The 12261-nt window shown below is 42.3% G+C and overlaps 1 non-coding gene across 1 annotated transcript; it reads right to left on the bottom strand.

Moving 5' to 3' along the window:
- Positions 1-11648: 11648 nt before the first annotated feature.
- LOC132536656 (U6 spliceosomal RNA) lies at positions 11649-11755 on the bottom strand. Its single transcript, XR_009548143.1, has one exon. It is a non-coding gene; the product is annotated as a U6 spliceosomal RNA (small nuclear RNA).
- Between the last annotated feature and the right edge of the window lie 506 nt (positions 11756-12261).

A 12261-nucleotide genomic window follows, 5' to 3' on the forward strand; every position in this document is an offset into this window, starting at 1 on the left:
ACTGGAACTACTGAAGAAGCACTCTTGGGGGCTGGGTGGTAGTGCAGCGGGTTAAGCACCCATGGCACAAAGCTTAAGGTTAGGGGTTGGGATCCTGGTTTGAGCTCCCCACCTGCAGGGATGTAACTCCACAAGCAGTGAAGCAGGTCTGCAGGTGTCTGTATTTCTCTCCTACTCCTTGTCTCCCCCCACCCTTAATTTCTCTGTCCTATCCAGCAACAATGATAAACAAAAAGAACAACAAAGGGCGAGGGGGGGGGGATGGCCTCCAGGAGCAGTGGATTTGTAGTGCAGGAGGTAAAAGAAAAAGAAACACTCTTACTCCATAAGTAAACCTGATATAACAAGAGTCTTAAACAATTAAGTTCCTTCTACTCTTGCTCTTGTCAATTGTATGTGTCTGACCTTCAGAAATAGAAATCCTTAGAAGAAAATTTACAAGTGCCTTTTCCATTGTAGTAAAGATAGTGATTGTGTTAAAATGTGAATTCCTTTCTATCTCTGCACAGGTTGGAACAGGAGCCCAGTCAGAAAGAATTCGGACCTACAATTTTACCCAGAAGAGAGTCACTGACCACAGGGTAGGATATGAAGTCCAAGATATTAAGGTAATATTACTGAATGTGCTTGCTGTATCTTTGATTTATTAAGGAATCAAATTTCGGGGCCTGGTGGTAGCACAACAGGTTAAGCATACATGGTGCAAAGAAGCCACCTGGCAGCGGTCCCAGTTCATGCAGATACATGTGGTCCTGGTGATACTGTGGGGCCCATCCATGCTGGCTCTGGGCACAGCTCAGTGGCCCCCATCTGTGCAGTACTTAGGGGCCGGGGAGCCCACAGTGGACCGCAGGACAGCAGCAAGGCCCCTGTGTCGCCCTAGTTACAACATCTTCACTGGAGTGACTGTCAGTATCACCTAGAGATGCCTGCTAGCCATATGCTGCTGGGCATTTCAGTGTTTGTTTCGCCTTTCTTTTTATTATTTTTTATATATTCTCTTTTGTTGCCCTTTTTTATTGTTGTTGGAATTATTAGTATTGATGTCATCCTTGTTAGACAGGACAGAGAAAAATTGAGAAAGGAGGTGAAGACAGATGGGGAGAGAAAGACAACTGTAGATCTGCCTCACTGCCTGTGAAGCAACTGCCCTTCAAGCAGGGAGCTGGGGGCTCGAACTGTGATCCTTCAGAAGGCCTTGCGTTTTTGCCCCACTTGGCTTAACTGGCTGCGCTACTGCTCAGTTCCCTTTTTCCCCGCTTTTTTAAAAAAATTATTTATTTATTCCCTTTTGTTGCCCTTGTTTTATTGTTGTTAAGATTTAATTTTTTAATATCTATTTATTCGCTTTTGTTGCCTTTTTTTTGTTGTTGTTGTAGTTATTGTTGTTTTGTTGGGTGGGACAGAGAGAAATGGAGAGAGGAGGGGAAGACAGAGAGGGGGAGAGAAAGATAGACACCTGCAGACCTGCTTCACTGCCTGTGAAGCGACTCCCCTGCAGGTGGGGAGCTGGGGACTGAAGCCGGGATCCACATGGTGATCCTTCTGCTTGCGCACTTCTGCTTAACCTGCTGCACTACCAACCAAATCCCCTGTTGTAGTTGTTGTTGTTACTGATGTCATCATTGTTGGATAGGACAGACAGAAATGAGGAGAGGAGGGGGTCAGGCGGTGGCGCAGTGGGTTAAGCGCACGTGGCGCAAAGCGTAGGGACTGGCGTAAGTATCCTGGTTCGAGCCCCCGGCCCCCCACCTGCAGGGGAGTCGCTTCACAGGCGGTGTTGTAGGTCTGCAGGTGTCTATCCTTCTCTCCCCCTCTCTCTGTCTTCCCCTCCTCTCTCCATTTCTCTCTGTCCTATCCAAGAACAAAGCAATGTCAACAATGGCAATAATAACCGCAATGAGGCTGCAACAACTAGGGCAACAAAAAGGGCAAAAATGGCCTCCAGGAGCGGTGGATTCATGGTACAGGCACTGAGCACAGCAATAACCATGGAGGAAAAAAAAAAATGAGGAGAGGAGGGGAAGACAGAGAGGGGAGAGAAACATAGACACCTACAGACCTGCTTCACTGCTTGTGAAGCAACTCCCCTACAGGTGGGAAGCCAGGGACTCCAACCTGGATCATTACCCCCATCCTTGCACTTTGAGCCATGGGCGCATAATCAGCTGCACTACCACCCAAGTCTCCTCTTTTCCCTTTCTATATGCACTGAGTATGTGCTTGTCTCTGAAGGTCATGTATACCCTATGAGTTTCAGTCTTTTTTTTTTTTTTTACCTCCATAGTTATCATTGGGCTTGGTGGCAGCACTAGGAATCCACTGCTCCTGGAGGCTATTTTTACCATTTCATTGCCCTTGTTGTTGTTGTTGTTGCTATACCTGTTGTTGTTGGACAGGACAGAGAGAAACTGAGAGAGGACAGGAAGACAGAGAGGGGGAGAGAAAGACAGACACCTGCAGACCTACTTCACTGCTAGTGAAGCGACCTCCCCCACACACATAAGGAAGTGGGGGCTCAAACTGGGATCTTTATGCCCATCCTGGTGCTTTGAGCCATGTGTGCTTCTCCCGCTGTGTACGGCCCAGCCCCCGGTATTTGCCTTTAATGACTTTGGTGTACCTTACTAATAATGAGACTATTTCTCATATAGACTCAGAATAATACTTTGATCGGACTTTTCAGGAAGCATTTCTTTAGATCATGTTCAGAGTTATATTTCTCTTTTTAAATATTTTTCATGACATGCCCGATTTTATATATATGGAGACAGAGATAGAGGCAAAGGCAGGGACTGAGAGACAGAGAGACAGCATCCCAGCATATACAGAACCTATCTGGCTGGAATGATCACCTAGTCTGGCACTCTCTCCGTCTCAGGAGATGTTCTCATCCCTACTCCCAGCCTGTCCTGGGACCCTCTTCCTAGTAATTGCTACCTCTGCATTTTTCCTAGTTAACATTAATTTTTGGTCATTTGAGAGTTGGTCTCTATTCTTGAATGTTGCTCACACTTTCAAGGTGTTTCCCTACTCCCCCCTACATTAAGGAACACTTTAACTGCTATGTGGATACAATATATTTCCTTGCAAGGGAGTATTTGAAACTATGATCTGTATTTAAAGTTGATTTACAAAGTGCTGAGTTTGCTAGAATATATATCTGTCATTTACAAGGAAACAGTCACTGTGCAAGAAGAAATACAGTGTTGACAGTAGTGTTTCAAATATATAGTGTTCTTATGCACTCAGTCCAAGAGTTACTGAAATCAACAATGTTTACTCTCAAACTGTAGTCAAGTCTGTGGAGCTAAGAGAATTTACATTTTTACTTGATTCATTTTTTGTGAACCTTTGGGAAGCTAAAGGCAAGTTTTCTTCAAGTAGATCCTGTGAAAAGTGGGTTGTAACCCCAGTTTTTTAAAAATTATTATTCAAGGTTGCACAGCATCAGATGTGTCTGACTTCTAAGGAAAATGAGACCCCAGACACATTGATGGGTGAGTGTCAAAATATTTAAGTTGGGATGGTTGGATTTAAAATAGCAGTTCAAAACTCTCTCAATAGCAGCTGTTTAGTATTAAGCTTAATTGTCTTCACAGATTTCATCCATCCTGACCAGCCCTTACTGTGGCACAAAACTCAGACCTGCCTTGCTAAAAGTTTTCTTTAGTACACTAAAGAATATACTGATTTGTACATCTGGGGAACAATATAGTTGCTGGGTCTTTCTATTTGTTTTGTCATCTCAATGTAATTTGTTTTAGGTAAAATACTTAATTAAAATAATGAAAGTAGAAAACAGGCATTGCACAATGTAAAGGCATCAATAACCCTGTCCCAAACTCACCTGTTCCCAGTGTCTTTTTATCCCATTTCCCATGTTTTCAGCTACATGTTCTCAGGGAAAAAAACAAAACTCAGACCTGCTCCTCTGCACCTCTAACCACACTTGATGGTGTTGTTAGCCAGAGAGGTGAAGTCTCCTATTTTTTTCACCAAGAAGTGCTGTCTTGAAAAAAATATTTTGAGGGAGAGGCTGGGTGGTGGCTCACCTAGTTGAGAGCACATGTTACAGTGCTAAAGGACTCAGGTTCAAGCCCCTGTTCCCCACCTGCAGGGGGAAAGCTTCATGAGTGGTGAAGCTGTGCTGCTGGTGTCTCCCTCCATATCACCCCCATTCCTTCTCAATTTTAGGCTGTCTATCCCATCAATAAATATATAAAGATAATAAAATATTTTTAAATATGTATACTGAAGGGGCTGGCAGTGTACCTGGTTAAGCACACATAGTACTCAGAACAAGGACCCATGCAAGGATCAAGTTTCAAACCCCACTCCCCACCTTCAGGGGGGTCGCTTCACAAGAGTCGAAGCAGGTCTGCTAGTGTGTCCTTCGTTCTCCCTCCTCTCACCTCTCAATTTCTTTTTTTTTAATTTTTTTATATTTACTTATTTATTCCCTTTTGTTGCCCTTGGTGTTTTATTGTTGTAGTTATTATCAATGTCATTGTTGGATAGGACAGAGAGAAATGGAGAGAGGAGGGAAAGACAGAGAAGAGGAGAGAAAGATAGACACCTGCAGACCTGCTTCACCACCTGTGAAGCAAGTCCCCTGCAGGTGGGGAGCCGGGGCTCAAACCGGGATCCTTTCGCCGGTCCTTGCATTTGGAGCCACATGCGCTTAACCCGCTGTGCTACCGCCCGACTCCCACCTCTCAATTTCTGTATTATCCAATAAAATGAAAAAATAGGCCACCAGGAAAAGTGGATTCTTATTGAGCCCCAGCAATAAATAACCCTGGAGGCAAAAAAAAGGAAAAATCTTTTAATTGATTTATTCATTTACTTCACTAATCATATCTTTCTCTCCCCCCTCTGTCTTCCGCTCCTCTCAATTTCTCTCTGTCCTGTCCAACAACAATGACAGAAATAAAAATCAATAATAACTACAACAAAGATAAAAAACAAGGTCAAAAAAAGGAAAAAATACCCTCCAGTAGCAGTGGATTTGTAGCATAGGCACTGAGCCACAGCAATTCCATGGGGGGGGGGGGAATTAAAGAAAAATAGAGAGAGAGGGGGACTTTTAAACCTACTTCACCACTCATTAAAAATCCTTCCTGCTGGTGGGGAGTAGGGGCTCAAACCCAGGTCCCTGTGTATGGTAAGAGCAGTCTCAGCTATGTGCATCACCAGCCATGCCCCATTCTAACATAGTTATCTAGTTGTCTGTGTTTAGGTTGCTTCCATATTTTGACTTACCAACTATATAGCTATATAAACATAGCTGTGCATATGTCTTGGGACTAGCATACAATTAAATATTAGAAATTAAAGTACATATATATGTTTTTAACAGACTATTATTATTGGAAAGGGCAGAGAGAAATTTAGAAGGGGGGGAAGTGGAGAAGGCGAGAGACACATATGCACCTGCAGCCCTGCTTCACCACTCTTGAAGCTTTCTCCAACTCAGGCAGAGATCAGAGGCCTCAACCTGGGTCACTGTGCACTGTAACATGTGTGCTCAACCAGATGTGTCACTGCCTGGACCATAAAATATATATATATTCTTTTTATATTTAAAAAATATTTTTATTAATATTTCTTTATTCCCTTTTGTTGCCCTTGTTTTATTGCTGTAGTTATTACCGTTGTAGCCGTTGTTGGAAAGAACAGAGCGAAATGGAGAGAGGAGGGGAATACGGGGGAGAGAAAGATAGACACCTGCAGATGTGCTTCACACCTGTGAAGCAAACCCCCTGCAGGTGGGGAGCCTGAGGCTCTAACTGGGATCCTGATGCCTGTCCTTGTGCTTTGCACCACGTACACTTAACCAGATGCACTACCAGCGGACTCCCAATTCTTTATATTTTAATGAGAGACATACAAAAAGAGAAAGATCAGAGCACTGCTCAGCTCTGGGTTATGGTGGAGCTGAAAATTGATCCTGGGACTTCAGAGCCTCAGGCATGGAAGCCTTTGACATACAGAACCATTATGCTGGCTCCCCAGCAGGGTCAGTGGAAGATAAGGAAGTTAGATGAGTGATATGCCTGGAGACAATCTGAGTATTCAAGACTATCAGAAGTTCTCAAAAATTGAGAAAAGTGGGCAGTTCAAAGCCCTGCTCTACACCTACAAGAGGGACACTGCACAAGCAGGGAAGCAGGTCTTTCTCCCTCTTTCTCTCCATCTTTCTCAATTTCTCTTTCCTATTCAAAAAAAGTAGAAGGAAAAGAAAAAAATAAATCTAACAAAACAAAACAATGTGTCTAAATGGTCATACTAAATTATTGCTAGGCAATTACATTTTTAAAATTTTATACTTATTTATTTTCCCTTTTCTTGCCTTTGTGTTTTATTGTTGTTGTAGTTATTGTTGTTGTAAATGATGTCATCATTGTTACATAGGACAGAGAGAAATGGACAGAGTAGGGGAAGACAGAGAGAGGGAGAGAAAGATAGACACCTGCAGACCTGCTTCACGGCCTTTGAAGCAACCCCCTGCAGGTGGGGATCCTGGGGCTCCAACCAGGATCCTTACACTGGTCCTTGCGCTTTGTGACACGTACACTTAACCCGTTGTGCTACCACAAAGCCCTGAAATTTGATTCCTTAATAAATCAAAGATACATTAAGCACATTCAGCAATATTACCTTAATATCTTGGTCTTCATATCCTACCCTGTGGTCAGTGCCACTATTCTGGGTGAAATTGTAGGTCCAAATTCTTTCTGACTGGGCTCTTGTTCCAACCTTGCAGTGATAGAAATTCACATTTTAACATAATCACTATCTTTACTACAATGGAAAAGGCACTTGTAAATTTTTTTTTCTAAGGATTTCTATTTCTAGAGGTCAGGCACATACAACTGACAAGGAGCAAGAGTGGAAGGAACTTAGTTGTTTAAAACTCTTGTTATCTCAGGTTTACTTATGGAGTGTTTTTTTTCCCCTTCTGCACTACAAATCCACTGCTGCTGGAGGCCATCCCCCCATCCCTCTTTTTGTTGCCCTTTGTGTTTATCATTGTTGCTGGATAGGACAGAGAAATTGAGGGTCGGGGGGAGACAAAGAGTGGGAGAGAAAGACAGACACCTGCAGACCTGCGTCACCCCCTGTGAAGTGACATCCCTGCAGGTGGAGAGCTCAAACCAGGCTCCCAACCCCCATCCTAGCCCTTCATGCCATGTGTGCTTAACCCGCTGCACTACCACCCAGCCCCCAAGAGTGCCTCTTCAGTAGTTCCACTTCCAATCAAAGCCAAATTATCAGTGGTCTGGGAGGAGGAGGCAGAGTGGATAAAGTGCAGGATTCTCAGGCATGAGGTCCCAAGTTCAATTCCCCAGTGCCACATATACCAGAGTAACATGCTGATCCTCCCTTCTCCTCTCTCTCTCATTAATGAATAAATAAGATCTTTAGAAAAAACAAAAGAAAAATATCTCTGAAGATGGGTAAGTTGCACCATGGAAGAAATTAGAGCTTCTGTATTTTAGGTCCTGAGTCCAATCCCAAGCACTGCATATGTTAGAGTGCTGCTTCTGTGCCCCTATACCCCCTTCTGTAGTTCATGAAATTAAAATAATTAAAAATTATATTTTTACCCACACAAGTCCTTACTCCAGCAAGTTTACAACTGAGTTAACTCAAATGTCTTTCTCAAGCTGTTTCTATTCAGGATTTGTATCATAACTGTCTAAAGAGAAAATTGGTTTAAAGGTCATTTTTATGGATTTTTTTGTAAATTAAGATACTTTCAAGTTTTAAAATAAAAAACAGTATTACAAAAATTCATTATGACTCCCTGTGGGTTCAGAAATAAATAGCTCTGCCAAAACCATACTGCAAAGTGCAAGAACCAGCGGAAGGATCACAGTTCTGGCCCCTGCCAAAACCATACTGCAAAGTGCAAGAACCAGCGGAAGGATCCCAGTTCTGGCCCCCAGCTCCTCACCTGTGGGGGAATCACTTCACAAGCTGTGAAGCAGGTCTGCAGGTATCTCTTTATCTTCCCCTCTCTGTCTTCCCCCTCCTGTTGGTCTGCTTCTAAATTCTGCTTCTAAGACCTCTTCTGTTGCACTACCTAAGGTGTGGTCTACTTACATAATCACTGTGTTACCTGGGAACTGCCTTGCCTGTAGGGCATTGGTTTAATCCACACTGGTTTCTGAGCTTTTTCCTTCTCCCCACCCCATATCTTACCTAAATCTTCTTCCAACCTGACAGTTACATCTCAGGATATATAAGGACAGGATTATGATTAGAGATAGCTCTGGTTAGATCACACTGCATTCCCCACTCAATAAAGATTGAACTGCATCCCAGTTCAGCCATGACTCCCTGGTCTTCTGTCTCCCACGCACAAAGGTAGCCTGGCACCCACCTCTCTCCATTTCTCTCTGTCCTATTCACCAACAACTACATCAATAACCACAACAGTGTTAAACAACAAAGGCAACAAAAAAGGGGAAAATTAATTAATCAAAAAAAAAACATACTGTAGTATTTTCTACTGATAGTGTCTAAGATCAATGGGCAGGAAAGGGTTTTTCCCCCACAACCTTTTTCTATATTTCCGAGATTTTCAATTACATATGTATGTAGTGTTATTCAAATATGTAAGTTCTACTAAAGTGTATGTATCACTTAAATAAGCAAAGTATGTATACTCTTGTTCTCTTCAGATTGTATAAATCTATTGCCTTTTAAGTAAGCAAAGTATTATAATATTTTAAATTATAAAAAAAAAGTCTGCCACTGTCTGGGAGGTTGTGCAGTGGATAAAGCTTTGGAGTTCTTATGTGTGAGGTCTCAAGTTTGATCTCAGGCATCAGATGTGTCAGAGTGATGCTGTGGTTCTCCTCCTTCTTCTCCCCTATTTCTCTCACTAATAAAGAAATCTTTTTTTTTTAAGTAAAGCCTGAGTAAGGATGAAAGACAATGTGGAAGTCCAAAATAGCCATGTTTTTTAGTTATTTGCAGTAAAAATTGAAGCATTTTAGGAAAAATGGGTTGCATAGCAGTAAGCATTAAATAACTGTCATTAGACACATTCAGATAATTTAGTTTTCCCCTACTTTTGTCCTTTCCACTTTCCTTACCCTTGTTTTAGCCTGCAGTAGTGTAACTGACAGTGCAAATAATGTATTTATCCCTTGCCTGCGATGGTCTCAGATTGCAGAGGAGCATCAGTAGGTAGACTTGAAGCTAGGGATTTGCATTTAGAAACCACTACTTCTTAGCAAACCACTTCTGGCACAGACACCAGAGCCTAAACATTCAAGTTATTTCCTATTCACAACGGAGTATATTTTCTATATGTCCTGAGATATTTTTACTTGGTCAAGAATAATGAAAAAACATTTTTTATATAAAGTAACTTTTTCAAAAGTTTTTTTCTTTTTACTTGGTAAGACAGAAATAAACAGAGATGGAAAGGGGAGATAGAGTGGAAAAAGAAAGTGAGACACATTAAGATACTGTTTCACTGTTTGTGAAGCTTCCCCCTGTAAGTGGGGATCAGGGACTTGAGCCCTCGTCCTCTCACACTATAACATGTGCACTCACAAAGTGACCTTTAAAAAAAGATGAATATATTGATGTATTTTAGTGCACCTGTTTCATACTCACATAATTCTACTGTTGCCAACAGTTGTTTTCTCCTTTTAAATTTAAATGAAAAAATGGGGTCTGGGAGGTGATGTAACCAGTGGAGTGCACGTTACAATGCGCAAGGACTGAGGTTCAAGCCCAAGATCAATCCAGCTGAGGAGAAGCTTCATAAGTGGTGAGGCAGCGCTGCAGGTGTCTCTCTGTGTCTCCCCCTCTACATCTTCTGTTCCCTCTCAATTTCTATCCAGGAAATAATAAATGAGTAAAATATACAGGGGGCCAGCAGTGGTGCATCTGGTTAAGCACAGAAATTACAGTGCATAAGGAACCAGGTTCAAGTCTCTGGTCCCCAGCTGCAGGGGGTAGGGGAAGCTTCACAAGTGGTAAAGCAAGGCTGCAGGTGTTTCTCTGTCTCTCTCCTTTTCTAACTCCTCCTCTCCTCCCAATTTCTCTGTCTCGGTCCAATAATAAATAAATATATTAATATATATAAAAGAAAATTGACTTTAAAAATTAAAATATGAAATAGAAAAAGTGGGATAAAGAGCATGTGAGAAACATCACAGAACCTGCCATCATGCCTGGTGCTCCCATGTTGTGTTAGGGGTCAACACCAGGTCTGCAAGCATGGTGACATGATGTGCACTCTACTGGGGGAGCAAGCTCTGGACCCCTTTGTTTATTTATTTTTATGGATAGAGCACCACTCAGAACTTCTGTATGTTGGGGATCAAACTTGGGGCCTCATGCATGTGCAGTATGCAATTTACCACTAAATTTCCTCTCAGTTCAATGCTTATGATTTTGAGATAGTGACCTAAGCACAGCTATACCATCCATGAAACTTCACTTGCTATTTCTGTGTTACTGTTCAGTGGTGCCAGGAATCAAGCCCAGGGACTCCCACAATAAGGTATGTGCAAAGTGACTCTTCGAAGAGTTGTTAAGTGATTCTACTAAATATTATCTGCAGTGTCCTGAGAGGTGGTACAGTGAATAAGACATTGGACTCTAAAGCATGAAGTTCTCAGTTTTATCTCTGGCATTCCATAGGTCACAGTGATGCTCTGGTTCTTCCCTCAATCCTTCTCATTAAAAAAAAATTGTTTTCTTTTTCCTTTCCCTTTTGTTGCCCTCGTTGTTTTATCATTGTTGTGGTTATTATTATTATTGTTATTGATGTCACTGTTATTGGATAGGAAAGAGAGAAATTGAGAGAGGAGGGGAAGATAGGGGGAGAGAAAAATAAGACATCTGCAGAGCTACTTCACCACTTATGAAGAGAAAACCTGCAGGTGGGGAACAAGGGGCTCAACCCAGGATCCTTACTCCAGTCCTTGCGATTTGCACCCAACTCAGGATCAGAAAGTGGCTCAGGGGGTAAAGCACGTGCTTTACATAGCATGTGGCTGGGGGTCTGATCCTGGACACCGCAATTGAACACCACAGGCAGGCAATGGGAGGGACTCCATGCATAGAGGAGCAGTGCTTTGCATGTCTCCCTCTCTTAAAGGATATAGAATGGAGACTGGCAGGGGAGGCTTCTCAGCTGTTCCATGCAGGTGCAAGGTTCTGGGTGGGATTGATCCCCAGGCACAATATTTGAAAAAAATTTTTAAAAGGTCTTTGTATTACTTAAAAGATGTACAGTTAAAAGAACAATATTACCATGAGTTTATAGCCAATCTGCAGACCTGGAGGCTGGCACAGTGGTTGGAGTTTTGGATTCAAGCATGAGGTCCTGAGTTCTACATCCAGCATCACATGTTCCAGACTGATGCTATAGTGTTTCCTCTCTCTCTCTCTCTCTCTACCTCTCTCTCTTTCTCCTCCCTTTCTCCCTCACTGATTAATAAATCTTTTAAAAGAGCTCCAGCATATGTAGAACCAGAGTTCAGACAGACCTAGGATCCCACACATGCAAATCCAGACCTCTTGCCACTGAACCACCTCCCAGCTTGCATTAACTGGCTCTTTAAAAGATTATAATTATTTATATGTGTGTACATATGTTTTATAATCTTTTAAAAAATATGGTAGGCTTCATGAATTTGTGTGTAATCCTTGAGCAGGGGCCATGCTAATCTTCTCTGTATCATGCCAATTTTAGTATATGTGCTACCGAAGCCAGGACTATATTATAATCTTATTTAAAAAGTGTTAAGAGAGGGAGACAGTTGGAGTCGGGTGGTGGCACAGCGGGTTAAGCGCACATGTCGCAAAGCGCAAAGACCAGCTGAAAGATCCAGGTTTGAGCCCCTGGCTCCCCACCTGTATGGGGAAGATCCGGGTTCGAGCCCCTGGCTCCCACCTCACAGGTGGTGAAGCAGGTCTGCAGGTGTCTGTCTTTCTCTCCCCCTCTCTGTCTTCCCTTCTTCTCTCCATTTCTCTCTGTTATTCAACAATAAGGACATTAATAAGCACAACAATGTTAAGCAACAAGGGCAACAAAAAGGGAAAATAAATAAAAATAAGAAAAGAATGGAAAAGAAAAGAAAAAAAAGAGAGGGAGACAGTGAGACCTTAGTGACAACAACAACAACAAAATAAAATAACCTATTTATACTCTAGAATTGCAGAATGGCTAGGGCAATGGATCTATAAGCATTAAGTCCTGGATTTGATCCCCAGCATTGCATG

Source organism: Erinaceus europaeus, unplaced genomic scaffold (assembly GCF_950295315.1).
Source record: "Erinaceus europaeus unplaced genomic scaffold, mEriEur2.1 scaffold_293, whole genome shotgun sequence".
Taxonomy (NCBI): Eukaryota; Metazoa; Chordata; class Mammalia; order Eulipotyphla; family Erinaceidae; genus Erinaceus; species Erinaceus europaeus.